The sequence below is a fragment of the Squalius cephalus genome (assembly GCF_949319135.1).
Source record: "Squalius cephalus genome assembly, chromosome: 24".
NCBI lineage: Eukaryota > Metazoa > Chordata > Actinopteri > Cypriniformes > Leuciscidae > Squalius > Squalius cephalus.
Window position 1 is genome coordinate 31,793,084 of NC_137145.1, and position 10,006 is coordinate 31,803,089.

Here is a 10,006-nt window from a genome sequence, read left to right on the forward strand (position 1 = left end):
GACAAAAAGGGCTTTGTATAAAAAATAAAACCAAATACTTAAGAAATTAAAAGTACTTCACTTTGTTTGAATTTTCTTTTTCTTTTATTTGGTAAATTATTTATTTGGTAAACTATTTTTAATACACTGTAAAAAATTATTTCCATGATTTGTTAACACAACATTTTCTTTTGTCAAATCAACTTAGACGCACTAATGTTGTTCAGATAACAAAACATTTTTAGTTAAGGTTTATTAAACTAATGGCTTGGTGGCAATGCACTGATATAAAATAAAAACATTAGTTGATTCTACTAATAGATAGTTCACTAGAGCTCTGAGTCTTAATTTTCCCTGCGCATGCGCCGGACGCCCGGGAGTACGACACAGACGACACTTGAACGAGAGGGCGCGATTTTTTCCTCAGCTTCTTCAGAAGCAAGGAAAGACGGTTTATGGTAAGTAATTTTAAAATGCAATGTCTTAATAGACTGGTTTTGTCTAAGGGTAATTTAATTTTTCCTAGGCAGCGAAAATTCAGAAGAAGGTTTAAATCTATAAGTAATCATTTTGCCTCAGAAATTCCAGAAGTTTCCATTGAGGTTATTTTAAAATAGTGTTTCTTATCTTTACAGTTTAGTAAGGCTGTTAGTGAAGCCTTAAAATAATCCCAACAAATAATAACATTTTAGTTATTTTTCATTTTCGTCTTGATTAAACACGAATGCGTAACGTTATTGCCCGATTTAAAAAAAAAATGCATTCAGGTTAAGTTACCTTTAAGAGAAGGAAACGGCAGTAAGTATTAGAGATTGAACTGTTATGCTTCTTAAGCAATAAGTGTTCAAATTAATCTTTTTATGTGATATTTCAGACGTGTTGAGCTTTTGAACATGTTTGCCAATACACAACGTAACTTGGAACACAGCTGAACGGGAAGGCGCCATTTTCTTCTAGGCTGTTTATGGTAAATTAGTTTGAATTAATCTCAACTGGTTTTGTATAAGATTATTTTAATGTATTTCCTAGGCGGCAAAAAGTCCAAAAATGGTTTAAATTTATTATAATTTTGCCTCAGAAATGTCGTCCTCTTTCGTTGACCCGTTTCCATTGAGTCCATTTTAATATGCATAACGTTAACGTTAGTGGTTTAATGTTAATGTAGTTGCTTTCACACATGTGCCTTTTATACGTTTTTTTACATTTTAGAGATTATGTGTGAACAGATCCTAAACAGGTTAAAGATGTGAGGAGCAGATGGCCTGCTTTATTTACCCAGAGACAGGTTAGCATTCTTTACTAAGACATGGGTTACTTTTGTAATACAGTGTTGCCTTGCATTATAAACCGTCTTTTTAACTACCTATTCTAAAACTTAAAACACTTATTTTTAATTCTCAATACTTGGGTTACTTTGTCAAAACTCTTTACACAGTATTAAGCACAACAGTGGTCTATGTGGGTTAAACTGTGGATAATTTATCACTGCTTTGGCACAAAATAAATCCAATGAATATATCTTTCAATCTTTGCATGAATTCTGGTCTCTTACAGACAACCATTACCAAAACTACAGGCCAATCTGCACGTGTAAATACTCTTTTGAAAACTGAAAAGGTGACGTAAGTATTGAGAAATGTGTCCTAGCAATTGGTAAAAAAAACAAAACTGTAATATTCTAATTGTGGGTGTGGCATTTTACTAGATTGCTGCAGAATTTCAACGCATAGTGTCCACAGACCTTAAGACGACCTTTTTCCATGGGTTTGATGAGTACCTGAAAGGATTTTTGCGGTTGTACCAAGCCTAAGACATCGGAGAACCCTGATTCAGTCTCTTGAAGATGATGTAAGTAAATGTTCATTTATTTTTAGAAAAATGGTTCCAGTGTCACATGCCTGATTGATTAAAATTTCCATGCAACAGCATAGGTGTGTTTTCACTATCGGGTCAAAATCTAGCATGCTAGTGCGTGCCAGGACCAGTTGCGCTTCCACTGTCACTTCCAGGGCTTGATCAGGCCTCATCTGGGCTTCCTCGGGGCAAATGGCCAGAGCTTTTTGGAGGTTTTTTATTTTATCAAATAAATGTATCGTGTTATTTTATCAGGCTACCAGCTAACTTCAACATTTAAGACAATTTTAGCAATTTTCAGTTCAAAACTCACTTTCAGACACCAGCGAGTGTTGCGATTCGATGGAGATTCTGATCACTGTATGAGGCAGATATATATTTATACGTGATGCTAAAGGCTACTTATGCTAACCATTGCGATAATAAATGCACATATTTTTATGTCTCTTTCTTCCCTGTGCATTTTTTGATACCGGACTAATGCATCCACATAGGCTATGTCATAAAAACACGCACATACTCCGGGAGTCTCGTATAACTAATAACTCCTGTTTTCTGCTTGTGAGCTCCCTCTTGCTCTAGCTGAAAGGATAACAATATAGTGAGACGGGAGAGATCATTAAAACCTCCTCAGATCTCATCATTTTGTGGAAAATTAATAGAAATGCTCCTTCTTTCTAAAGAAATGTGACGTAAACATATGATCTTTTCTCAATATTTTTCTAAATGTGTAAGCTTTAGGAGTGAACAAAACAACTCCATTAGGGCTTTTAAGTTTAGTGACCGCAAATGCATGGAAGCAGGTACAACCGAATAGGTATGTGTAGGGCTGAACGATTAATTGCATTTGCGATAATATCGCGATATGATTAAATGCAATTTGTTTAACCGCAAAGCTGCGATTACAGTCTGGTCTCGTGACACGCGAGAGTAAACCAGTCTGTATTGCAGATGAAGCATCAACTTGGCACACTACGCATATAGGCCTGGCTACAGGAAATAACAGTTTATGTTTAATTTATGTGATATTGTGTTATAGATTCTCTCCATCGATTCTGTCTGAGCTTAGTTTTAAAAACAGATACGTGATGACGCGTGTGCTTTATAAACAACCGTATTCTGCTTGCTTCTAATTCCTCTGTCTCACACACACACACACACACACACACACGACACCACTCGAACCTTACGAGAAATAATCTTTAATAAAGTTCGGAAAAGTTTAAGCGAATTATAAGGACATTCGCGGACTTCATTGCTCAAGATATGAGATACGCACGGTCTGCGTGATGTTACTTTTGTAATGCGCGGTCTCGCCCGCCGGTATTTTACTTACAAATGCTCTACGAAGGCATCATATGTCTTGGAATGCAGTTGGATTATATATTAAAAATATGAAAATCACAGACAGAAGCTGCTTTCAATTTCAAATACTCACGCGCGCTTTGCGAAGAGCGTTTGAGCATGCGGCTGTGAGCGACTCCGTTTACGTGGTTAAATGTACTTGCATCTCAAAATGCTCTTATGATGCTAAGTTAATGTGACAGTCAGTTATAGTTATTAAACAGACAGGACAAACCACATCTTATAATTTAAAAAGAGATGAAAACGTTCAGACAGCCTACTCTTAAATACGGGTCGGCCCGAAAAACCCGACAGGACCCGCGGGTTCGGGTCGAAAATATAAGCAAATGACTCGGGTCGGGTCGGACCTCGGGCTTAATCTTTTCCGCTCAGTGTAAAATGTAACTAAAAAAATGTATTATTCATCGCTGCTGTTCACCGTAAAGAAAGTCTGGCTGCTGCGTGCAACGTGCATCGCGGGGGCAGACCTGAGACACCTTTAGCCTGGAGAAGAAGATGGAGTTGGTGAAAAGTAAACTTGCCGCAGGTGAATTCACCGTCGCTACTACAGGAGTGGGAAAATCAGAGGTCTGAAAAGTGTTTGGAGTGGTGCTGGATTCTGATGGAACTTCTACAGGTTATGTGCAATGCTCAAAATGCAAGGTGCTGATGAAATATGACAGCAAAAATCAAAAATATCAAAAATGTATATTTATATAGCCTATTTATATATTTAAAGTTTATTGTTTCAGTTGTTTGTATTGTTTGTATTGTTAAAAGGCTTGAACATTAAAGGTTGATTGGAATTCCCGTCTGCTGGTCATGATAATACGTGTATGAGAAAAAAAGGAAAAAAACGGCCTGTCGGGCCGCGGGCAGGGTTCGGGCTGATAATTCATGTTGATGTGTCGGGTTACATCGGGTCCGGGCTTTAAAAGCCACGGGCCGGGTCAGGTCGGGTTGTAATTTCCAGGCCCGTTGAGAACTCTACCTGACACAAATTAATAAGTTACAGGGCTCTACGCTAACTTTTTTCCCAAGGAGTACATGTGCTCCTAAATGAAAAAATGTAGGAGCACACAAAGAAATATAGGAGCACAGTGAAAAAAGATGATTAAACTGCTCAATTCATATGGATTAGTTTTATGATATTTTTATGAACTTTTTTCGAAGCATCAAAGTGGTAGTTGTGTAGGCTGTCAATGGAGGGAAAGAAATCTCTCAATTCGACTGTTTTGGTCGTAACTTCAGTTTCTGCACTTGGTCTTTGGTCTGCACTTGGTCTAATAAAATTGTGATACTCATTTGCAAGTATTGATAGTGTGCGTGAGTTCCTTGTTTAATTTTTTTGCACTTGATCTTTTGAGATAATGACTATAGGCTTCATACTGTGTTGCGTATCTAGCTCACTAAGTGTTTACTTGACTTTTTTTATGGTGTAGGGGCCTGTTTACACCTGGTCACTTCATGCATTTTTACTGATCAAAACGATTCCATTTACACCTAGTCACATAAGTGTGTTTTCGCAAAACTGATATAAATCGTAGGGCTGGGTATTGACACAAATTTCACAATTCGATTCGATTTCGATTCACAAGCTTGTAATTCGATTCGATTTCGATTCGATTCAATATTGATTATTTTGGATATCAGGTACAATACATGGCAAATTTTCTCAAGGAAAACAAATCTCTTTACTAATGCTGTAAACTATGGGAGTCGGTGGTAGCCAATAGGCTTCATTAGCCAACTATAATATTGAAGGTAAAAATGAACTGATTTGTATACAAACACTTAAGTTACACTTTTATTTATTTTTATATTAATAAAATTTAGGGCTGTACTGTCCTAGTCGATTAGTCGATTAGTTGGTCGATACGTTCTGGTTCGACCAAAATTCTGATTGGTCGATTTTCTGCCGCGTTTATTTCATCAGTTTTGCCGCGCTGAGGCGCGCTCATTTCATCAGGTGGAAAGCACTAACTGCTAATGGGGGTGTTTTCAGAGTACCCTTGTTTCACTGTAACAGTCTGTCTTCAAAACACCCCCCTTGTTTTCACCTTTTTTGGATTAGTTCAACCCAAGAGAGAGCGTCGAGCGTAGAAGGTTTGATGCTGAATATTATTTATTTAATTCTGAGAGCGTTTAATAGTCAGTCCTCTTCTAACATGTCAACAACAAAGAAATCGACAGTGTGGCAGCATTTTGTTAAAATTGATAACAGGAAAAAGGTCGAATGCAAAGTTTGCAAGCAACAGTTTTCCACAGCTTGACGACAAACATGACATATCATCTAAAAGTGGTAAGCTCACTTGTCTGCGTTAGCTTGCCCTGTCTGTTTTGAGTAGGCTATGAACATATCAGAATTTGCATATTTCAATGTTTTAGTGTGATAACCTAACTTTTTTATTTTTTATTTGGAGCCTAATGCGCAATTGCGCTGTGCTGTTGGTTGTGTTAGTTTTGAGCCTAGGATGCTTTATTTTTCAGTTATGCACTTTATTTCGTTTCTGCTCTTGATCTGGTTTGTTTAATAAATATAATTTTTTTATTAAAGTGGACGTGCCTTTTGTGTTTATTAAGAGTAAAAGCTTTAAGTTAATAGTCTATTCGTGTCTCAGCTGCGAAGCTGAGCTCATGTTCAGCCTCGCTCGGTGCGAGGACATGCACGGTGAAATGATAGTGTCTGACAGTTATAACTTATTATTATAACATATGACAAAAATAATTGTCTAAATTATGTTGCATATTCCTCAACAGTTCTTGTGATGATATCACTAGTTGACAACATAGTACTATTTTCGGAAATCATAAGCTATAATATTGCGCAGGTGCACGTGATGCAGCGCTGTCAGAGCTGACAGACTCGAGTGTCAGACTCATTTCAGTGCAAAATAATTAGGTCAAAAACGATTTAATATACTGCAAATAGCCTACTAGTTGTTTATGTTTATTTATAATTCATTTAGGCGGACAACAAGGCTACCAAGTACTGCGCACAGTGCGCATCTAATTAATTTAACGTTTTTTTTCTAACGTCATTTTTAGTCGATTTTTAGTCGAAAATTTCAGGACTTCAGTCGACCAAGATTTTCTTTGGTTGAGTACAGCCCTAATAAAGTTATAAGAAATATAAACATTTAAATGGGGGCTGTCATAAAAACCTGCCAGATTTATTCAAACATGCATTCAAAATTGAAGAACATAAATTATAGTGAATATGTAATATGGTGCATATATTTAGCAAAATGCTCCTCTCTTAAGTAAATTTTTCTAGCTGACTAACGAGTTTATGGTCACTGGATATGTTTTTTCTGAGGTAAATGTGACGTGAAATGACATTGTTTACAAGCTGATTTACTGACGTTTTGATTGAGCGATTCCATGTCACATGATACGGATTTCGATAAGTTGTATTCTACCTTTTAACATACTTTCAGATGCTCATTCATGTTTATTTCGCGCGGTACTGGTATTAAGGCGGAAGAAAAGATCATGTTGCTGCTCTTGAGCTGAGCTGCGCCAGAGCGATCTCACGCCACAGCGCCAAAACGGTATTTATGTTTTTGAATTTCGTAAGAAAATGGACGTAGTCTAATTTGAAATCTGAGACTTTGTTTTATATCAATAGTAACAAAGCACAAAGATTATTGCGATTTTATTGGATGGGATGCGCGCTACAATGTTACATTCATTCATCAACTGGAAATAGAGAAATTGATATTTTTTACCCAGCCCTAATAAATCGGATCTTCTATTCCCGCGCTATATGTAGATTCAATGTAGGCCTATGCAGAGTTCACGTCACCAAAAGCAACAGATATGAGCTGCATTTTATTGATCATAAGCTCATTTCAAAATCAGCATAGGAGAGAGCGACAGCAGCACTGGTAGCCTAATATCATTTCGTTTCTTTACTATTAATGAATATGATTGTGTGTTGAGCGTCTACGACTTACTTTCACTTTCATTTGCGGCAGTTTGCGCGTTGGCTTGATGAATAGATCGCTCATCTGTCGTGATGCGTGTTGCAGTAGCGTCATCATATCTGGCTATAACATGACACTGTCAATAACATGCTCTCACACCTTTATTTTTAGCACTGTTGGGAGGAGTCACTTGACTCTCACTTAAAATCCAGCAGTTCCCGCACATTCCCACACTATTTCAGTGATTGGCTCATTGGTTGCGAATCGTCGCTCTCATTTGAATAAAGTTAAGCGCGTCATCATGTTATGTTCAAATTGCGCAGTCGCGATTCGTCCTCTTGCTTTCTTTCCATGTGAATTCAATGGTATGCTTCGCTTCATCGATCGCGCTGTTGTTCAATGTATTGAGAACAGCCCGTCATTCGCGCACTGTGCTCCTAAATTATTTTTCAAGTTCGCACATAACTATTTTTAGGCGCAAATGCGAGTGAATTACTCACACTGTAGAGCCCTGAGTTAATGTCACTGTAACATTTTTATTGTAAAACATTGGTCAAATATCGATACTAGAATCTCAAGTCTTTAAGTAAAGACCAAACGTTTGCATCTGTCATGCTCATTTTGCGATCTAGCTAGTTTTCAGTCAGCTGGTGAAATGGTGGGTTTGTCTGATGTTGTTCTATGGAGCCATGTTAAGGGTGGGTTTTAGGGAATCACTGCAGAGTTACTGGCCTAAAAGTGGAAACGCAACTTGATTTTGGCCTCGGTGCTCGAGGTCCGAGGCTATTGGCCCTCTCCCGGCACGCTGTTTGCCCTGGCTTGCACTGGCCTGACAGTGGAAAAGTGGCTTATGACTACTAGTTTTTATTTAAAACAATGTTTTTCATTGCAGAGCTCAAACCAACTTAGAAGAGCAGTTGTCCTTTTTGGGTTTCCTTACTTCCTTAACCCCCTGAGGTCGGCAATCACGCCGGCGTGATCTACTCGTTTTTTTTTTTTATCAGTGCAAAATACTCTGTTGATTTTGATTTTACATACTTGTGTTGTACATCATTCAAAGCTGTTAAATGTCTTCTTTTATTTGTGTACACTCATAATAAAAACAAAATGTTGTGTTTTCCGTAAAACAAAGAAAATAAACATGACGCGCGTTCTGCCGTCTCTCTCAATGTGAAACTCATTCTGAAACGCGACAGAAAATGACCTGTAACTAGGGATGGCGAAAACTAAAAATTTTCTTGACCGACCACCGAGCCTCATTAGCCGGTTGAAACCGGTTAACCGATTAGTTTAAAATATAGGGCTGTGCGCATGAGCAATAGTCACATCGCCGGAACATGCGATGTGAAGGGTAGTAGCAGCACCCATGGTGTATTAAGAGAATGATATTTCGTACTAAAAAGAAAGTCAAAATCAGCTATTTGGGACTATTTCGTCTACAAAAAGGAGGATGTTGACTGGAGTGTTATAAAGTTGTGGATGGTTGTCTTTTTTAAAAAGTCTTTTGTCTTTTATTTTTCGTGTTCGCATTTATGAGGAAAAAACAATTTTACGTGACAGTTCTCCATTACGGACGCGACCGCTCAAAGCGGCACTAAAAGACTGCTTTAAAACTTTCACAGAGACCTCAAACAGAAAGCACAAAGCCTTTCTTTAAAACGAATTTCGTTTTGTATTAATTGTATCTTAATTTTAATCAGCGTTTCATTATCCAATTTTCTCGATTTAATAAAAAAAAGTAAATATAGCAGATAGATATCACGACACGGAGGCGCCAGCGCCTGAACTGGAGCTAACATTAAGCTATCATCCATAAACCGAAACTCAACGTATAAGGTAGCTTACTCGTCTCACACACCTAAAAAAAATAGAAATATATCTATTATCTACAGAAATCTCTACTTTTAAACAGAACCATTCAAAACAAAATAAAACGATTTAATCCGTGAAATGTGTATTTCTCTCCGGCGCGTTCACTACTGCGAAGATCGCGAGTCAGATTTCATCTTTGCAGCCAACACAGAAAACACTTGTTTATTAATAGATAATTAAAATGTCTCATCGCAATATATCATAATCATTACTTTTGCTGGTTCTTTGTGACAGCTTTTAGGTGCCGTTTACATGAACGCGTCACTGCACCAGCACCGAAAACAGAGAGAGAGAGAGAGAGAGAGAGAGAGAGAGAATGAATGAGAGAGAGAGAGAGAATGAGAGAGAGAGAGAGAGAGAGAGAGAGAGAGAGAGAGAGAGAATAAGATTTTTTTGTACTTATTTTGAGGAATGAACAAACAAACATCTGTTAAGAGCGCCGCCACGTTGGACTGCGTAGAACGTTCACCGAATTCTGACAGAAATATGTTCTAATTTTGGAATAAAATATTAAGTGACCTTTTTGTCACTTGTAATGAAGCTTGCTTATTAGTGAAATTATTAATATCATGGAATGGTAATTATTGACTTTAGCCTGGATTGATCATGACTCGCAATATATATCGTTGGGAAAAAACTATCGAAATGTAGGCAAATTTTTTCCCAATATCTAATATTTTCCCAATATTGTACAATATCGTGCCTGCAATTTCGCAACTCTGTCGCATCTCTCTGCCGCTCTGCCTCCCGCTTTGGCTACCTTTCTCACCCGAAGAGGCTTGCGGGTGTCGCGTTTTAAGGTGATCATAGTTGATGTGTTACTACTGTATTTAAGCACTGTATCACACAAGTTGCAACTTACATCTGTGTCATTCTTTTTGGTGAAATGGTCCCACACACTTCTTTACACGCTTCATCCTGTCGTCTGCCCTGGCTCTAACCTCGAGTGTTTTAGCCTGTAGCCTTTACTTTTCGCAAACCCTGTGAGCGCGCGAACCCAAACGCTGTGACCTCGCGCCAAATGTTTT

The 10,006-nt window shown here is 37.8% G+C and overlaps 1 long non-coding RNA gene across 1 annotated transcript; it reads left to right on the plus strand.

Moving 5' to 3' along the window:
* The first annotated feature begins 211 nt into the window (after positions 1-211).
* Positions 212-8,054, plus strand: LOC307152685. The gene is made up of 3 exons (XR_013820033.1): positions 212-437; positions 854-946; positions 7,999-8,054. It is a non-coding gene; the product is annotated as an uncharacterized lncRNA (long non-coding RNA).
* The last annotated feature ends 1,952 nt before the right edge of the window (positions 8,055-10,006 follow it).